Source organism: Pinus tabuliformis, chromosome J (genome assembly GCF_031772625.1).
Source record: "Pinus tabuliformis cultivar Carrire ecotype Pingquan chromosome J, CPIR1, whole genome shotgun sequence".
Classification (NCBI taxonomy): domain Eukaryota; kingdom Viridiplantae; phylum Streptophyta; class Pinopsida; order Pinales; family Pinaceae; genus Pinus; species Pinus tabuliformis.
The window spans coordinates 888,062,996-888,085,063 of NC_142295.1; positions in this window are offsets into that span (position 1 = coordinate 888,062,996).

A 22,068-nucleotide genomic window follows, 5' to 3' on the forward strand; every position below is an offset into this window, starting at 1 on the left:
TGAATATTGGGGTGTCCAAGTTTTTGTATTAGCCCAAGTCTCATTGATCACTACAACCATATATTTCTAATCATAAATGTTGAATTTCCATATACTAACCACTAAATCATCTTGATCACTACAAGATGACATGAGGATTCAATATTATGGATTCAATATGGAAGTTGGAGACATTGGAGACTTAGAAAACAATTTTATTGTCATGGAGGATGGAAATTGAACTTGGTCAAAACCAAAATCATGCTCCATATAGCTTTGTTTCTGTATGAGGCATGTTTTCTCAATGAAAATTCCAGTGTATTAATATTTGTGCACACGTTATCTAGGTGCTAGTGAGTTCACGAGTTCACACATTTCAAGGGAATATGTATACCTTCAACTATCCATTCCCTCCCCTATTGTGGACTGGTAACCCTCTTTTATCCTAACAACCTTCTTTGGGAATTATATTGGTTTTATCTTTATAGATTATATTGGTTTTATCCTTATACGTTTTTATCTTTGTGGATTATATTATTTTTTTCCTTATACATGTCATTGAATATGAAGGGAACACTTCCACATGGTATCTAATGTAATATAAATCATAATATAATCTAAGATATACATCCTACCATTCTCTAGTCATTTATTTTCCATGGGTTTTGTACTTGGAATTTGCATATGAAATTTATAACAATTACAACATGGGTGCATTATAAACCAAGTCCCTAGGAATCAACACATGAAAAAATAACCATGTCACATGTTATGTATATAGCCTTATTGAGATATTACATGGTTCAAAAGCATGGCACTAGATCACATCTCATTTGGAATAGCACCAACCTTGGTGCTATTTGTATATTGCAACAAAAACATGTATGTTTTCATCATGGCATCCTCTAGCTCCTAGGTGATCTCATCTAGGGTTTAGTGATTTTTTTGCATCTTAACCTTTCCCAATGGTTATGTTTAGGAGAATGTTACTTTCATGTTAAGGATGAATAATGGCTCTACTTATAACTCTTCCTCTGCCTCCACCTAAACCAATTCCCAAATGATATCATGGTTAGGATCATGTACACATTTATTAAGAAAGAAACATGAAAAACATTGCTAGTTCTGATGTTTGTAGGCAATGAAACTCTATAAGAAACTAGTCCTATCCTATCTATGAGGTGAGTGTGGCTTGTGAATTTGGTTCTAACTCAACACAATTTCGAAGATTTAGTGAGTTCTTCCTTTGTTTCACTCCATGGGAAACATGAACCCCACCACCAAATTCCATATGTGCTTTGTTGTTATTTGGATGACTTTACTCTATCTTATGCCACCTTAAATTCTATTTTATTTTGATAATCAAATCTTTTGTTTCTTTGAGAAATTTCAACCTAATTATAACTCCATTTCATGGGTGCTTCTAAGTCATTGGAGTGTTGCATCTTCTATTCTACAAGGATTCAGATTGACTCATCCGAAAGGATATGAATGGAACAAATTATCATATGGAAACTCCATGAGTACATTTGCCCTTCTCACTTTGTTTTTTTGTCCATCACATATGTGTGTAGCATGTTTTCAATTATCTGGTTTTCTCTTTCAATTCATCTGCTAGACTGGAGATGGTAGGTTGTATATGAAATTCAGATGTGTGCCCAAAAATTGCAACAAATTCTTCCATAAGTTTTTCGTGAACCTTGTGTCTCTTTTAGAAATAATGGCTTTGGGTGGTATGTGAAATCTAACAACTTCTTTCAAGAAAATATATGCTATATTAACAACTTTGTTTGTAGACTACATTGCAAAAAACTGGGCAACCATTGTCAATTTGTTTCACCACTAGCATGATGGAATCATCCTACCTCACTATTCTAATAATCTAGTGATAATGTCCATGGTCACCACTTCCCTTGTATTCTAGTAGAACCAAATGCTCCAAAAATCAAGTTGTACCAAGCATTCCTTCTCTCACATGGGAAGGTGTGTATGCCAATATATTGTAGAAGTTTCTTTCATGCATTAAAAACACTGAGGCATGATAAGTTGGATTTACTATGCCTTGTCCTCATTAATATGCAATCCTTCATTTAAATAGTAAAATATTTGAATTACATTTCTCCTTATTTTCTTGCCACAAGCTACTTTATCATCAAGTAACAACTATTAACTATTATGGTTTGGAAAGTTTCTTGTTGTGAATTATCCTCTCATAAGAGTGTATGGCTCCATTCACTTTAACTCTGAAGAAAAGCCATCACTTGAATGGTTAGGATTTAGTTTTTTCTACTTTTTGGCTCCTTCGATGAAGACATTAATGTTATCTTAACTTGTTTAACATGCATTTATTATATTTCATGGAAATTTCATCTTTTCATCTACATTTTCATGTTAAATCACTCTTGTAATTCCATTTTCAACTTATTTGGAATTGACTTACATACACATTGATTATGCCACCATATTCAATTAGATTTGTATGATAGATGATCATTTCAAGCAAAAACTATTACATGGGACAATTCTGTTTCATGGACCTTCAAAAATTCGCTAAAAAAGCTTGATTTATCTTTATAGTAGGTGTGCACCTAGGAAGCCATTGTTATATGTTTAGAAAAATCTTTATTTGCATGTGTTGACACCAGAAAATCATAGACATGTTTTCAGAATGTAGACGTCTAGCAAAATGCACAAGTGAAGATTTTCTAGCTGAAGAGATCATGAAGTTTGAAAATTTTAATTTCTCCTAAGGTCCAAAGTTTACAAAGTTTAAAAATTAAATACTTTGGGGTTGTTTCTTCGATAGCCATGCACCGCGTGGAATTTTCTTCGAAAGTTGCGTGATCAAGAAAATAGATGACTCAATGAATTCATGACCACATCACACACTTGGAGGCAATTCCCTCACAGGATCTCAGTCCAAGAAAACCAAATTTGAGTCACCCTAAAGATATGCAACCCTCAATGGAAGCATATTTTCCTACTCATGAGTCATTCTCATTGATGAACCAAGATAGGGAACATGGATTCAAAAATTCTATATAAATAGGCGATGCGAGAACCAAAATATGAGATAATGCTATGTTGGCTAAATTTCTATCAGATCAAACAAACATTTCATTGTTGAAGCCAAAGAAAGTAAGAGCACTAGCATGTTGTCCATATTACGTCTAAGCAATCCAACATCTTAGTGAGAGGAGAAGGTTCCACCATTGAGAGAGTCTTCATAGTTCTTTTAGAGAGAGGAGAAGCTTTCAAAGAGATTGAGGAAAAGAACCTCGTTGCTGAGGATTTTGTAGCACCATAGCTCAAATAATTATCTTCATGTGTTTAATATTCATCTATTTTATTCAACTTCCACTACCAACAATCAATAAAGGGAGTTTTTTCAATTTTGTTTTTGAATTTTTTTCTCCATTGAACATTTTTTGTGTATTTATCTCTTTATTTTAGTTCATGTTTGTGTATGAATTGTTTTCAATATTTTCAATGCTTTGTTTATCTAAGTTTCTTCACTAACAACACCAATGTTTTCTATGTTCCTTTGAAAGGAACAACCAACTATTAAGGAGGTGTCTTTTGGTAGACCATTGCCACAAAAACACTACCACAACATGCTTTCCTTATTTTCATCACCTTTCTTTATTTTCCTTAAATTATACTATTATATTGGTAGTTTATCACTATGGATCTATAATTTTCTCTATATTGACAAATATAATTACAGTAAATTGCATTGCTATAACAGGTCTCTCGCGAAATCAAGAAAACTGGAAGTAGGATTCCCTTAGCCGGTATTAAGAAGGATCATCTTAGAGATGAACCCACGTGGGAAGATTCCATTCAAGAGTTATTAAAGGCATCCAACTCAGGTTTTATAAAGGTAAATTTCATAATGGAAAATTTCACAAATGCATCTGAAACTAGAAGACCTTGACTTCTGAATACATGTAAATATAACACATGTCAAAATTTAATAAATTTAGTTAATTTAACATGAGAAAAGTAGAGGGTAAATTTGTTTCATGAGATCCAAACTATTTCTTCTAACAACAACACAAAAAATGTGTTTCCCACATTAATGATAGCCATTATCACATTTTTCTTTATCCTGGAACAATCTCCTAAGAAGATTTACCTCCCTAGATGTCATGAACTAATTATAATAGATCTAAAAATAGTAATAAAGTAAGAGATCCTCCTCACTCACATCACTAAAATATTATGCCCGACATGATAGAAACTTCTCCTAAAAATAGTGGCCCGTTTTCTAAACTAACAACCAACTTCCCATTGTACCAGTAGTGAGAACATCCTCAAAGAACAACACTCCTTCACTTTTTCTAATTCTAGTTTTATCAAAAGACATGTTATTATTTTCACACAAGGTAGTGCATTATATACTAGATATGTGTCTCCATTTGGGCATCTCAATCATCAGGTGTGATTCAAATTCGAAACTCAAGATATGTCCTCAACTTCATGAAAATAAACAGATAAGTATGCCTTCTTCTATACCCATAGAGTGGAGAAGAATAATAAAGATGATGAACTAAGAATATCAAATCATATTTTCCTATACCTTTGTTGGGCTTGTTCTTATTATAAACCACAACAGATGATGTTGGATCTAAAGTAATGGGTTGGAACCATGTTTTAGGGGTTTAAATGATGTTTTCCATTGCTTAAACATCCCTATAAATTCTAAAATGTAGGTTTCTCCCTTGACCTTCAAAATTAATTTTGCCATATTGAACTATGAAAATGGTCAAAAAAATATAAATGAAGCCTATGCCATGCACAAACCTTGGGTTCTTCAATAAGTGCATAATATATCAAATTCTGTATCACATGATCTACCAAAATGTCACTCAAACCTCCTCCTCATCAACATCTGACACTCAAAAACATATAACCGCTATTGTACGAGGCTCAATAGTGAGAAATATCACTATTATAATGAAGAAATTTACTATGATAACCCTATAAAAAAGTAAAGGGCAGCATGAAAGAAGTAGATATTAGTGTCAAATCCAATGGGGAAATTGAGTCAAGGTGAATTTACAGGGTCTTATGGGGTCAAGAAGAAACACCTCTCCAAAATGGACTTAGTAGTCTACTATCTAATTAAGATGAAAATGGAGACTAATACCCTAAAAACAAGGGGTCCTAAAGGGAGCACCTTCACAAGAAAACTCAACTATAGCTTGGTAAGAATAGTTAATACCCTTGCTAGGGTTCCTTAAAAGATAGAGAAATAAAGTAATTAAACACTTACCAAACTAACAAAGTAAATAGAAGAGCTACCCCAAAACAATTTCCTTCCAAGTGGTAGACTTTACCCTTCATTTATGTCTTTGTCATGCTCATTTGAGACTCGCTATGTCATGTGCCTTATCCTTGGAGGGTCGCTATGACTTGTGCATTGTCCTTGGAGGTTCACTATGGCTTGTGTCTTGTCCTTTGAGCCTCACTATGATTTGTTTATTTTTCTTGGAGGCTTGCTATACTTGTGTCTTGTCATTGGTGGTTTGCTATACTCTTGCCTTGCACTCTAGAGGCACTTACTATGCTTTGTCAAGATGTAGTAGAGATCTGGTTTGTCGTCTATGGGTTATGTATTGCATAGTCTTCAATCTCTCCTTTGGCCTAGGGTTTTTGGAAAATGACATGATAAATACTTGATTCGATATTGATTTGTAAGGAATTGATCATAGTGAAAGGTTGGTGATTTGTAAGGGTGCTATGACCAATGGGAGCACAAAATAATTCAAGCTACACATAAATAAACAACTCAACACAAGAAATGAAAATTAACATATTAACATAATAATATCCAACTAATTCATGGAGAGACAATTAATGATACTTTATTCTCCATCTAGATAACAAAATTGGACCACATTTTTCCTTGTATCATATCGAATTCCAATTGTGATGGATTGGCCATTTTGTTGCTCCTATCAAAACACGTAAATGGACTATTCAAAGTAATTAATATCCAATCATTTACTTTTTTGTACAAAATTTAAAAATATATAATTTCAGATATTAAATATACTTCCAAATTCGCATATTAAGGCTTCTAAACCTGTTTGGCCACTGTGATGTGTGGCAAGAAATTTGGAATGCCTTGCCTTCGAGGCCTTGTCCTAAAATATACGCTAATTCAATTTAATTATTCACCAGTAAAATATAAAAACTGTTTAATGAATTTGAAATAATATTATGACCAAATTTAAATACATGTGTGCTCTCCTTGCTAGACTTCCTCCATGCATATGTTCTATCGTATGCTTTCACGAGATCTTTCCATACTCTCATGCTTACATCAATTGGCCTTCCTTTACTCCTAAACTTGGGAGGAATTTGTTTTATATTTTTCATTTGGTTGCAACAAAATCTCTTGTAGTTTTGAGTCATTTATTTTTTTAATTCTTTTATTGACCAACCTGTCCCAAATTTATTCTCCATGTCATGGATGACTAGATATTGAAGGTGAATGGGTATCTTCAAGAATGGAAGATATATATTCTCTTTGAAGTGTTGAAGTCATGATTCTTTCAACCTATGATTGAACACTTTCCTGAAATCTATCATTTTGATATTCCTGGAGACAAAATCATATTCTACCCCAGTTTCGTTTGACCAACACAAGATGCAAAACATGTACCGGTGGTGGAAGAAATTTGTGTCCTAGGAGTGGCTAGGACATTGGACATCTTTATTCCTTGTTCTGCATTCCTAGAGTTATTGTGATTGATTTTTTCCTAAATCTTTTGGTCGATCCAAGAGTATATGGGCAATCAATTGATTCCCTTTGACAGGGTTGCTTTGGTTGGACTATTTTATTGCCTTTAGTAGATCATTCTTTCATGTATTTGGAAACCATAGATAAGTCCATACCTTCTGGTTTTTTCATTTCTTCTACCCCAAATATAGAAGCCATTTCCTGTTTCAGTTTCCAAATGTCATGTCCCAATATATGTAAAAAATAAAAAATGATTTTAAATTTAGAAATAAAAAAATAAACCATATATATATATATATATATATATATGAAATTTCTTCTTTTATAATTCTAAAACTAAAATCTAAAAAATAGAATTCAAACAAGAAATGGAAACATGTAAAAATATATATTTATTCAATATGAAATACCTCATTCTGCCAAGAATTAGATCCCTTTGCTTCTTTGCCTCTACTGCTTGACATTTTTTGATGTCCTAGGGCATATGTTTTTCCTCCATACTGTGGAAAATCCTTTATCTTTGCACACTATGTTTTGTTTGCTTCCCTCTAACTGTTATAAACTATAGTAGTGCAAAATAGATGGACAAAGTTTTGATTTTTCTCTTTGGTAGCGGATGAATGAGATGCAAATATTGATTTTGTGATCGCTAAAGGCCAAATCACACCCACAAGTCATTTTTTTATTATTGAAATCCACAACAATAGAGGAGAGATTCATCAATATATCTGCCCATGACCAACATAGATCCAATTGATTAGTTATTTAATTTCATATCCTTAATGAATTAATCCAACCATGGTATGCTCCAACTCTACATACAACTTTAAAACTCCCTCGATTTGGAATTCGTGAGTATGAAAATGGAAATATTGTGAATGTATTACATTGTTTTGGTTGAATAGTCATGATACACAATAGGTTTACCCATTGCGCAAATTATAGAATGATGGGATTTTTTTTCTTTTTCTTTTTTATTTGGTTGAAAATTCAGTGCTAAATTGGGCACCATTAGTGCAAGATTTAGTGTCGACCATTGGCTAAAAAATGTAGTTGGTTTGGGGCACCAAATGGGGCGCTATCTGCTCCTAATTTAGCACTTATATTATTACATTTTTTCTTTCCCTCTAATTTGTATCCATTGTCATATTTTCACTTTGTAATGTCGATGTAGGGGAGATTCCATGTTATTATTGTTAGCCTCCTGCTGCAGCAGGTGTTCATCTTTCATGATTGACATTTTTACATGCCAAATATGTCATACTTTGCAGGCTGCAGTGTTCCATATTTCCACAAGCTAACATGAAGTATGCTTAGTTCAAGTGCCGCTGCTCTATTCCAATTTTGATGAGTAGTTCTAGTTTTGAAGGGTTCTCATTTAAGGGAGGTCCAAACAGTTTAATCTTGGTCTCCCTAGGTTTCAATTTCCTGTTGTAGAATATAGAGAATGATATCTGTCCAAACAGTTTAATCTTGGCAGATTTGTAGATAGGTAGAGGATCAAAGGGACCCAACTGTTTAATCTGGGCCCTGGCAGAAATAAGTGTAGAGCTAGATAGGAAACATTTAAAAGAAAAATTGCAAATCAGGGTCTGCAAGTCTAAGTGCACCCAATTCAAAAGAAGAAAAAATGTTAGGAAGGTAGGCTGGGTAGGTAGCTGTGTGGTTGCAGAATGGTGATTTATGATAAATTTTGTGTTTTGAAGTGTTATATCTTTACAGATCACAGTGCAGGCAATTTTGCATTCACAAGAGATCAAAGCTGGGTATTACTAACTCCCCCTTCTTCTAATTCCCCAAGTCACTTACTAACTTCCCAAAGAGGTCAAGATCTGCTTGATTCCTCTTAGTTTCATCATCATCGATATCAGTTTCCTTGGTGAAGATCTGCTTCACTCAAGGATTTTATTTCTTTTCAAGGTCTTTTCCCCAAAATAGCCTAAGGTCCCTGACCTTAGCGCTTGGTGATCACCTTCATATTAACTACTAATAGTATTATATAACCCCCTATCAATTTTTCCGTTCCCCTACTAAACTATGTATATAGAACTCCCCTATGTAAATATCCCCTCCCTAGTAATATAGCCATATTTTTTATAAGTCTGGGAGAAAATGGTCCATCCGGGGCTGTTTTTAGCCCATCCGAGTCATAACAGGGGTTAGATGACACCTGGTCATGCTAACAACCTCTCCCCTAGCCCTAAAAACCCATGTTCCACCCCTTTTTCCTAAGTCCTAACTGTAAATACATTAACCCGCGCTCATATTAACCCCAAACCCGCTAAACCTAAGTTTCAAATTCTACCGCCACACCGTATTAAAAACGGGATATTCCCTGTATATTCCCCCACCCTAACCCTCCGTTTCTTTGTCCGCCCCACCAGCCGTTAGATCTGGCCCGTCCCAGATCTACGGTGGGCGGGCTTTTTCGCGCGCCAACTGCCCCAGCTTTAGCGTCTGGGAGTTCGGCGGTTTTGTCGTCGTACTCCCGCCACGCGTCAAGCTCTGGGGTGTGGCGAAGCCCCTCCCCCCAAAACCGCCCAGGCGCTAAGGCGGTGCGCCCAAAACCGCTTACCGCCTTCCCCTGTGACGTAAGCCCCACGTCACCCGCTTGCGTCACCCCCCTGCCCAGTCACCATGACGCGTCATCCGCCTGCGTGGCCTCCTGCCACCGTACTGCCGAGTCACCTGCCACGTGGCCTCCTGCCACCATACTCTGCCACCGTACGTGCCACGTCACCATCTGTACATGATGACGTCACCCACTGACATCATCTCGCCACGTCATCATGCTGATGTCATCGCTGACGTCACCCGCCGTACAACATCCCGTCATGCTGACGTCATCAGCACTTTTTTGGCGCGAAGGAGCAGAAATCGCACTTTGGAGCCCTAGAATCAGTTTCTAAGGAAGTTTTTGATGAGCGATTTGCACCTTCGCTCATCGCCTAGCGCAAACCGCTCATCGCTAATTTTTTAGGCCGAAATGGGGAATCTTTAGGGAATCTTTTCATCGGGCAGCCGTCAGCAAGCCCGGAAGGCGCCGAATGAACCATTTTTCTTCGCGAAGCAGTCAGAAAGGAGCAGAAAACTGTTTTGAAGGAAACAGAGGCCGAGCAGCGGCCATCAAATGTGATTAGACCCACAGCACGTCAGAGCACCATCCCGATTTATTGCCAAAGAGTATCAGAGGAAGAAGAACAGCTAAAGAGTATCAGCCGAAGATTTTTTAGGGGCTCGAAGCACCTATACATTAATGAGTCCCTCAGAAAAGTCAAGTCAGGAGGCGTAAGCCCATCCTTGCCCTCAAATCACAATTAAGGCATTCAAGGCCACCAGACAGCAGAGATACAGAAACCCATACACATTTATTTCAGAAAACACTGCAGCAAGCCACCAAGGACAACATCATTTACTCAGTTTTGATACGGCGGCCCTCAGCGCGGCCAAAGATATTTTCATGCATTTATTTCAGATAGAATTAGGTCAATTAATTATTCTTTGTGACCTGTTTAGGTCAAGATGTAATAAAAGTAGTTGTAGAGAGTTTTTTCCTATATATACCGCCCTCTGCATTGTTACAAGGGTTGGTTAATTGAGAATTTTCAGTAGAGACTCGCATTGTATACCTAAGTTTTTCTATAATCAAAGATTGCCCAAAGCTTGGAGAGCGAACTGTCTGTGATAAATTAATGATTTGGAGATTGAAGATGGAATTCTCGTGCTGCAGCCTGAAGCAATAAGTGCATCTCACCTCTGTTTTATTGTTTCCCACTATCTAAATAGCAGAAAGAAAGAATAGCCTAGAATTAGTTTAAATACTCTCTATGCTCAATTTCTGCTATTTCTTTATGTTTTCCTCTGAATGAATTGGTTATGAATATGAATTCCTCCTGGCTCATGTTTACCCCGATTCACCTGTGTTTGCCAATTATCTAGGGATTCTTTACTGCCCCTAGGTAGTGCTCTGTTACCTCCTCTGTTAAGCTGATTGAGAGATTCTTAACTGCCTCTCAATACTTAGCATTTCATTCCATCACCTAAACCTGAAACATTGTTTCATGCACAGCTATCTTGCTCCATTTTCCCTCTGTTGTGACCAAGAAAAAACGCAGCAGCAGTCCCCCTCCTCGACTCCACGCCCAATGGTTTGAAACCCTTAGATTATGCTCTGCCTCTCTACCTGAAAACATCAATTTTCCCACCAAAACAAAACAAAACCATTTGAACTAAATACCTAGCCTAAAATCCCTTTTCAACAAAGCTAAATCTAAAAGAGAGAGCCCTCTCTGATTGCAGGTTGGCTAGAACCTGCAATCCAAAGTTGGTCTGTGGTTACCTCGGCCGTATTCCCTTGGGAGTCAAAGGGAACAACCTGAGTGATAACAATTATCATTTTTTATGATGTTTGAATACCAATATTGGATGTACAATGTGCATAGGAAGATGGGATAAATTGAAATGTTGGTTGATGTAAAGCCCTATAAATGGTGTTTTAACCCAATGGAGGGTGTTTTATGTCATATTTTCCTAGCCCACTAATGAATTTGGTGTCATTTCAAACTTTCTAATTTTGTTTTAATATCCAATGACTCTTAATGTAGCAATCCACTAGTTATAGTCAGATACACACATTTTCACCTTTAAAGGTTGTGTTTCTTAGTGATTATGTATACATGTGACATAAACATTTTTGATCCCTTCACTCACTCTTTACTCCTTTATAAGGTGGATGGTAGCTCTGAAAATATATATCATCCACAAGTTAACTTATACTAATTATTATATTATATATTGAGTTCATTTGGAAGACTTAAAAATAAAAAAAATGAAAATAGTATATTCTCTAACATATAGGGTCAAAGGATTTTTTTAAATATATAAAAATATAGATATTTGGTAGTTTAAAATTATGTATGAAGGGTTTGAATTAAGTTAAATGAAAATATGAAGGAAACAAAATGTAGTCCATTAATTTTCATAATCCTCATCTAATATTTATAAGAGTTGTGTCATGTGACCATATTGGGAGAAGAAATTAACAAAAAGGGTATATATTTAAAATAAGGGGATTTTAGTTAGAAAGGTGCAGTGAAACCTAATTGAGGTTAAATCAATTGTTTTTTTATCCAATTGGATGGACTAACATCGAAGTGCATAGATTTTATGTGACTAATGTCATTGTTGTGTGTTACAGGATCCAGAGGAGGCCATGGATAGAGGATGTGGACGATGTAGACCTACTAAATCAACCAGAGTAAAGTGGGTGGCCATAGAATAAGATACAAAATCTATAGATAGAATAAAGTTAAGAAGATAAAGCAACCTCAACTAAAGGATGATGGTGTTTATGATTTCAAAAATGCTACAACATAGATGAGATAAAGTTATATAAGCTATGTTGTTGTTTATTTCAAATCCAAAACATTATACCAATATTTCAAATATTTTAGTAAAGTGAGGTATTGTGTTGGATAACATATTGGTTGAAATTATATAATTGGTGAACTAGACATCATCAACAATGTTATGTATTATAGGGGAAAGACAAGGCCATGGCAACATATCATGTCATATCAAATAGGGGCACAACGGATGTCGCAGGACATCAAGTAATCAAATTTTGACTTAACTTAGGAATAATTTTGTGATACATCCATTATTTTTCATAGTATTATTAGAATTTAGTGTAATATCCAATGTTAAAATAAATTAGTGCATGTTGTTGATATTTCACATAGATATCGGAGAAAGTGCATAGCCTAAGCACTCAACTAGAAAAAGAAAAAGAAAAACATATGTACGTGAGCATGGACCTAAATCTATTAAATCACAAAGAACACAATGGGTGGAAGAGGATAAGACAATGGATCCTCCAAACACAAAAAATAATTTCACTGAAGAAGAGGTTGGTCAAGACTATAGTACATGGGATGGGATTTGTTAAGAAATATTTTATTATATTTCTTTAAAATTAATACATTTGTGATTTATCCAATTCTTGCAAAACATTAAATAATGGTTGAGTTTGTCGATAGGTAGAAGATGATGATGAAACAAGGGCTACTAATACCCAAGATCCAACTGGGCTGTTAAGATTTGGAAGGGATGCTCCAAACCATTCTTTAAATGATACCAAGGCAAAAATAGTACATTTAAAGAGAACTCTACCACCTGAGAAATTTGAAGAGTTGATGAGATTAGCATACATTGATGACATACCACCTAGCCTTAATGATGATGCTCATGATAGCGAAAATGCAGTGCATGAAGAAGGACTAAATGAAATGCTTATAGGCTTCTTTGGGGATGGAAACAATGATGGAAATAATGATCATATGCTTGATAGTAATGATAACAACATGGGTAATTACCACCAATGTAACGTTGATGATATGAACTTGTAGGATTCCATAAAGCAAGCAACAAATACACCCATTTTCAAATTGGGTGCAAGTATAAATTTAAAATTGGCATGCACATTAATATTATTAGAAATCAAGTCACTATTTGGTTGGTCATACGTAGGATTCACCACCCTACTAAAGTGAGTTGAAATATATTTCTTACAATGCATTGTTTATTGGTGTAGGTAATTTGTAAAAATTCATCAACATTGTTTATATTTCTTGAAGGGGATTTTAAAACCTTATATTGTATATGAACAATCATAATATAGATTGACATATCAAACATGTTCATCACAAGTTAAGCATTCAATTGACATAATAATTGGAATTCGTACAGGGCACTAAAAACTAAAATATTTCCTGAAGAGAATGTGTTACCATCAACTTGTGGAGAGGTGCATCGGTTGTCAGTTGAGTTGGAGATTGAATATAAGAAAATTAATTCACATAAAAATGATTTAATTTTATACAGAGATGAATATCATGACAAGGTATAATGCCTTGTATGCAAAGAGATGATATATCGTGCATATGTACAAGGTCCTACAGTTCCAAAGAGGGTATTTTGTCCCCTGCCAATTATACCTATACTTCAATGAATGTTTAAATGTAAGTCACTTCCACAATTGATGGAATGAAATCCAAAGAGTATGAGTAAAGATGGATCCATTCAAATTCAGGCCAACTACAAAGCATTGAAACACATAAAGGAAAAATGGCCAAGATAATAAAAGAATGAGCCCCATAGTATTAAGTTTTGTCTTGTAATTGACAAAGTGTACCCATTCACTTCAATTAGCTCAAATTATAGTGTTTGGCCAGTCAGATTGATATTATACAATATTCCCCATGGATGAGTGTGAGAAAGGAGCACCTTACGCTAACTCTCAATGTTATAGGAAAACATCAAGTTAAAAACATGGATGTTCATCTTGTGCCTTTTATTGATTCGATGAAAATGCTGTGGAAAGGCATAAGAATGTATTACATATCACATCGTCCATTAAATAGGTCCTTCATGTTGTATTTTGTGCTATGTTTGACTATTCATGATTTCCTAGGACTTGGTTTTTGTTCTTGTAAGATAAAAGAGTTTACCTATTTACATTCATAATTTATTGTCATCCCAACTTTCATACTTAGTTTTATACTATAATTTTGATGTGATTCACCTTACTTATTGAATTGCAGGGCTTCAAACAAAGGGGATATTTTCATGTCCATGAAGTGCAGAACAATTCAAAGGAAATATTATAAAGATCTACATAAATTTATTTATGAAAACAACATGGTTTTTCTACTACCAAATCATAGTTTTAGAAACTGACAGAAGAATCAATTTGATGGAAATGTTGAAAATAGAGGCCCTCCAATGATTATGGGTCTAATTGATTGGCTTAAGAAGTCTAGAGATCTTGAATTGAAAACTTTGTAGAATTTTGTTTATGGGGGTGATTCTATTGAAGAACCTAAACAAGTTGTAATTAACATGCCATAAGGTATGAAAAGGAAATCCATATTTTATGAACTCCCATACTAGAAGGATCTATTAATATCTCACCTATTAGATCCTATGCACATATTCAAGAATGTCCCATATTCAATATTTCAACATATATCATGCAAAGAGAAGGACACCTTGTCTTCGAGGGGAGATATTTCTATTTTGCATATAAAATTTGATAGAAAACATTTGTGGACAAACAAGGAAAATAAAAAATATGCAGAAGCTACATGGATTTTGAAAAAGAAAGAGAGACTAACTAATAAATTGCATACTTTCAATAAATGAACCTGTTCACTATGGGACATCATTAGATAAAACTTTTATAGATGATGGACATATCAGAAAATTTAAAACACATGATTTTCATAATTTTATGAAGGTATTATATATCATCATTTAAAATTTATTAGTAAAATTGATTAGGTACCAAATATATTTTGATATTCTATTGTGTGACAAAAATAACTAATGACCTTTAATAAATGTTTTTGACAACATATCGTGCCATTGTAAATTGGGGGAATTATTGTCATACCATTGACTTTAGGGATGCCATAAGTTGACTGTCAGCATCTGCAAGGTATGTGGTATGGAATTTTCATGTGTGAGAGACATAGAGATATTGTATTGCATTTTATTTTTTGTGTAAAGGTTCATACTAATTTGGTATTCTTATATTATGTGGGTGACAACCAAGGAGATCCACGAATGTGAAGTGCCAAAATGGAAGAAGGAAATTGCAGAAATCATACATGTATTTGAAAAGGATCTCCCTACAAGTTTCAAAGACCTACAAGTCCATTTAGGTATACACCTAGTCGATGACACTGGATTGACAGATGTCGTATTGACCGGGTGGATATTTTTTCTTTGAGAGGTTTATGAAAACTCTAAAATGATATGTCCAACGAAAGGAACATCCAAAGGGTTGCATGGTTGAAGGGTATGTATTAAATGGAGCATTTTTATTCCTATGTGAGTTCCTTGGTAAGGATTTCGAAGATGGGCCATGATTCTGGTATGAAGAAAAAGAATTAGATATTATTGATGACGAAAACCCACAATTTAATGGTGTTCAAGTAGAAATTAGTAAGCAAAATCATGATCATTGTGGTCTTTTTTATTGCAATCATTAATTTACTTTGTAATTTTTTTGTCAAATTAACAACATGGCCTTTGGAGTTTGAAATAAACATGTTGACATGTAATTTGTGGAGACAAAAGTGTTATAATTGACAAGTTCATTCTATACCACGTGGAATTTATGAACAAATGGATTGATTTATATTATTAAAAGAGAGAAGAAGTGTTAGAAGCAAGGAGTTAATTTAAGAGATTCAACCCAAGGAATACCCCATTTCCTATTGATCTATAAGCGGAATGGGGAAAGATTGCACACTAGAATGAGTTACTAAACAAATTAAAAATCATATAGAAGATGTAGGTATAGATTTAAACATAAAAGAAGATGAAATGAACATTTCTAGAGGTTGTGAAAGAAATGTACAATTGGAATTTTACACAATGCTGTTTCCTTACAATTTTAAAACTATTAACTATTTTAATATTCATCGTTATATTTTCTTTAACAAAACTAAATGGTCTTTCATAGGAAAGGAAATATCCAACAATGTGGACATATGGTCAGCATTATTGTGTAGAACGTATAGATGTAAAGAGACTATCCTTTGATGTGGCATCATGGTTGGCTTCAAGAAATCCATTCGATCAAGCTCAAAAGTTTAAAATATTATTGAACAGAATCTAAAATATGTTGGAAAATACAAGAAATTATTGAGTTGGATTAACGCTCTTTTAAATGTATTTTTAAGTGTACATGGTATGAAGAATTTGAGAGGAGATGAAGACATGATACCGATAGTGGATTGTTTTCTATAGATTCTTCAAAATTCCTACAGGTGTATAAGGACCCATATGTTCTGCCAATTAATTGTGCATAGGTATTTCTTTAACTCAAAGAAGAACTGGTAGTGATCCATAATCTATTAATACATTGTTTGTTACGAACATATACATGTGTTTATTATTCAATAAAATTGTTATAACATACATGTAGTATATGTATGTACTCATTCATGAGCATGTATTTTTCTATAAAGATATTCTAGACCTGAAATAGATATTTTTCATACGTTATGATCCAATATTAAGGCATGCATTTGATGATGCATTAGTGGATACTGAGAAAAACAATGATGGCCAAAAAATGAGAGAGAGGGATTAAAGAAAATCGAACAAATTGACATCCATGATGATGCTAAAGATGGTTATGTTTATGTACAAGAAGATAACAATACAAAGTTAGATGGTGTTATGGAAGACAACAATATGGATGTGTTGACTATGCTAAATACCGCTAACATACAGGGGGTATCCCTGATGTGAAGTCCCAATTCGACCTCACATTGTTTCGAATAGGATCCCCATCTAGAATATCATCCTAGCCATGACAACACAAAGGTTCACCTTGGTTTAAACATATAACATAAGACATTATATACATAACCCTTGAAAAAGAAAGTAAGTTGACTTTGTGAAACATTGATTGCAATGTGTAAAAGGATACCTTCATGAGTGGGAGACAAGACTGAGTCTTTGGAAGGCAGTAATAAAACTAACCTAAGAGAAACACACAAGAGAATGAAAATATTTGTTAGAAAAATAGTTCACATAATGATTATTAAAGCTAATGCAACACACTCAACAAGATGACTACCAAAGCCACTGAAATAATGTAATTTCTCTAGTACACATGAACACAACATATATCATAAACATCCCAAGAATAGTCCTAAAAAATTTGTGATACATGCATGAAAATGTGTTGGCTCATTGAGCTTCAATTAGGTGAAAGGTCCAAGTACACAATTACAATTATGAGGCACTAGTTCCAATAGTGTAACATTAAGTCACTTATTACTTCTCCAAAGAATACCTTTCTCTCCTATTCCAAGTAGAGAAGCGAAGACTAGCTCTCCAGAGATGAAGCCTCTAAGCTTGAGTTATGAAAGTGATTGTATAACAAGAGGAATGAAGTTTAATATCCTCATGAATCTTGGACTCCTAATGTGTCCTTTGGACTTATAGCCAACTATTGAACTTCTAAATGACCTTTGGGCTTCTCTATGCGACTTTTGGAATTCTTCTAAACACATTTTGTCCATATATGACTAAGTGAATTTTCACATTCCACATATGAGGTTTGGACTTCCACACATTAAATTTTGTCCTTTTCTTTAGAATACATCATTACATTCCACATGACTATGTGGCATAACACATGGACACACATTGACAATTATGACGATACTTGTACAAGTTACAACTTGACAGTGATGGCATGGACTTCACAATGATGTGGCAATGCCAGGTTGTCTTCCATGTTGCTTCATCTTGCATTCTTGATGGTAGATCTAATCTATGCTTCATTTTCATGAAAGAAAAAATTTGTTCAGTGCAATCTCGAGGCTTCAACGTGAGAGAGAGAGAGAGAGAGAGAGAGAGAGAGAGAGAGAGAGAGAGAGAGAGAGAGAGAGAGAGAGAGAGAGAGAGAGAGAGAGAGAGAGAGAGAGAGAGAGAGAGAGATAGAGATTTTTCAGTGCAATCTCGAGGCTTCAACGTGAGATTGTGAGAGAGAGAGAGAGAGAGAGAGAGAGAGAGAGAGAGAGAGAGAGATATTTCAGTACAATCTCGAGGCTTCAACGTGAGATTGTGAGAGAGAGAGAGAGAGAGATTTCAGTGCACTCTTGAGGCTTCAACGTGAGATTGTGAGAGAGAGAGAGAGAGAGATCAATGGCATAGGGAACTCATTCGTAGGTTCATAAAGAGAGAGAGAGAGAGAGAGAGAGAGAGAGAGAGAGAGAGAGAGCTCAATGGCATAGGGAACTCATTCGTAGCTTCATGGTGTGATTGTGCATTCAAAGGGCTAAGGAATGCATAAGGGCACACACTAAAGGCATAGGGGATCAAGCTTCAAGTCTCCTCTTCACTTGTATGTTCAAGAGGAACTAGGAGGGCACAAGGCACACAGGCGAATCACGGAGGGGAAATCACTGGTTGGTTCAGAGTGTGCTTGTACACTCAAGGAGAGAAAAATTGTTCGGTTCAAAGGAGTAAGCTCAAGATGGAAGAATGAAGGATTTGTGTTTCATGAATACGCCATGAACTCAAGGCATTAGGATTTATGACTACACCATGTGCTCAAATATTAGGCTTCGTTATTGCATGATGCACTCAAGTCTTTAGGCTTCGTGATCGCATCATGCGCCCTAAGGGAAGAGGGAACACTGAAGGCTTTAGGCTTCAAGGTTGTGGAATGCAATATTAAAGGGACACATTGCATTTCTTTTTTTTGAAGTGTGCCTCATTGTTTGAAAGTTCACTTCATTGTTCGAAAGTGCACTTCGTTTTACCAAAGTATTCTTTTGAAGGGAGAGAAATTCCTTATTATTCTGAAGTTTGTTTTTCCATCATTTTTTTGAAGTTGAATAATTTGTGATTTTGGAGTGTGCTTAGGCTTGGGTCTCTGACAGTGGTTTCTTGTTCATCTAGAATGCACTTTTAGCTGAGGGAGTAGCAAAAGGCTATGCCACTTATCCTAGGAAGCACTAATGCACTGTGAGAGGGAGGAGACCTTAGAAAATTCTAAGTGTGCAAGTATGGGAGGAAAACATAGTTCATTGAGGCTCATGAATAATATTCACTCATCACATAGAAAGAGGGATAATTCTTTTACAACTTGCACCAAGCAAGAGGATCAAGAACAACTCTCAAAATGACTACGTAAGGGACCAACAGAGCAATTGAAAGAAATGCATATTAACATGGCTCAAACATGGATCACACACATAAATGCCATTAATACAATCCAACGAAATGCACACAAATGATGAACATTAATCACACCATGAAACAACAACCAAGAGAAACCTTTTTCTAAGTGCGATAATTGAAACGACACATTACAACACTTAGAAAATAAGTTACAACATGAGTGATGAATATGACGAAAAGGTGTGTTATGTTGTAAGAATGTATATATCACATAAGAAAATGATATGTAGGACCATGTAATGTAGAAGGGTGTGCCAAAAATAAATTTGGTGATACACAATGGTGCAACTCATGCAGGAGTGAAACCAATAAAAGTGATACCTCCGACAGGAGGAAAATATGAATAAGACACTTGCAAAATGAGAACAAAATTGAAAATGACACATGATAGAGAAAATATAATATGAAAAAGACACTTATTAACATGAGAGTGAGAAAAACGACAACCGAAAATGTGAAAATGGCACTTGCGAGAGAGACAGTGAGCAAAATCAACGTAAAATCCCAATCGAAGTGAGGGGTATTATCAATGAAATGGTGCACTAACATTTGACATGAGTTGAGCATCACACAGACACTATCTTGATGGATGGTGCTATGATTTTTTGAGCTTGGATAAAGAAATAGTGCTCATGAGTTCAACCAAGACTGTACATGTGTGAGAAAGTGACATTGAAAGTTACAACTTTGAGAAGAAGATCTAAATGATTCTCAAAACATCATTTGACCATGAACCACAGAGTGACGAATCTTGGGATCCTCAATAGGCTCCAAATTTCAGGTGTTGGAAAATTTTTGGAAGGTGTTGATCGCAACATCAACACTTGGCGACACACTGGTAGAACTCCAACTTCTTTATTTAGGTTTAATTCTCTAAGTGCAATGTTTCAGTATTTCAAGAAGTATTGGCTCACTAAGTAGATTAATATATCTTTTCCACTTATCTTGGTTCAAGATATAGTTCCCTTTATTCTTTTCTCCGTTTGAAACACATCAATATAATATTAGTCATGCATCAACTATTTTGATAGGGGAGAAGGATAGTAAGTATACCAAGATTTTAAGAACATTCCCTGGTGTTGCTCCACTACTAGCAAGCCTTAACAATACCCAAACAAAGTCACCTAAAGAGAACACAAGCATTACTTCACTACCAACAAGCTTGAACAGTACCCCAACGAAGTTGCTTACTTCACCTCTCTATGCAGGAAGCCTTTCTTATCTTTCACCCTTTATTTATTTTATTTACAGAACTCTCCTTCAGAACTTATTTATTGATCGGTACAGAAGAGTGATCCCGACTTATTGAGAACATAAGAGATTATTCCTTGTTTTAGGCATTTGAAGGATAATCAAAGTTATATGCCCGTTTAAATTTTTTTTCCTTTCCCTTGTCTACTCAGTCGAGTCAATAGGTCAAAACATTATTCAATATAAGGCTGAGTTAGGAATGAAGATGTTAATAAATATATGGGTTTCATAGTATGACTAAATGATTTTTGTCTAGAACAAATCATACTTTTCATTCAAACATCATTGAATTTAGGGATATGTAAACCCAAGATAGAGAAGACTCAATAGAGAAGATAAGCATTGTTCGTCATCACTATTTCTGTTTTAAATTTTTTCTACATTGTATTTTGAGCCAAAAGGAACATCTTTCATGCAAATTATTATTAAACATGACACGGAGAAAAGAACATAATGAAAAAAAGAAGCAAAAAAAGAGACAAATAAAATGGATACTAACACTAAAGCATCATGCAAGACAAAAAAAATGAAGACAAAACATATGCAAAGAATAGATGGGAAGAAGGATAGAAGGTGGATGCAATGAAATGGAAACTAAATGAAACTAGACTTAATCCTAACCGAATTGGCTAGAAGGTCAAGGATAAGTGTAATGATGTTTCCAATGAAGCCATTATAATTGGTCCCGACCTGCAAACACAAAGATAAGAGCAAATCCAATCAATATATGATAATGTGCAACGGAGAAGATAAGAACTTAAAAATATTGAAAAAAACATTGAAGGACTTTCTTAAAGGAAGAAATATGTGTCATATCACCTGACTTTACGCAACCTGCCACCTTAACTTATCGATGAAAACCAAAATCAAATAAACCCTAATTGATCCTTGTGAATGTACCTACACTTATATTGTGTTTTATAGAAAATATAAAGAAAAATTGAATCTTGTATTTGGAAAATGGGCTTGCTAAGTAGGATGCTTGTAACTGATGATAGATTGGACTATGAGATTAAAAACAATACTCTTTAATATCCTGAAACCCTTGGGAGAAGGAATTTTCAATTAATTGTGTGGAATCATGATGAGAATATTGTGAGGGAAAATAAATATAATCATGTTTAGGAATCTTGTTAAGATAGTGAGGACTTGACATAACCATTAGTGAAGGCTAAAGCACCTCAACTACTTAAAATGTGTCTAAATATTGATATGAAAAACCATAAATATCAACTGATGTAAAACAACAATCATTAGGTACACCAGTGGGAAAATGATCAATAGAATGATAGATTTTGGAACATGAACCATGATTA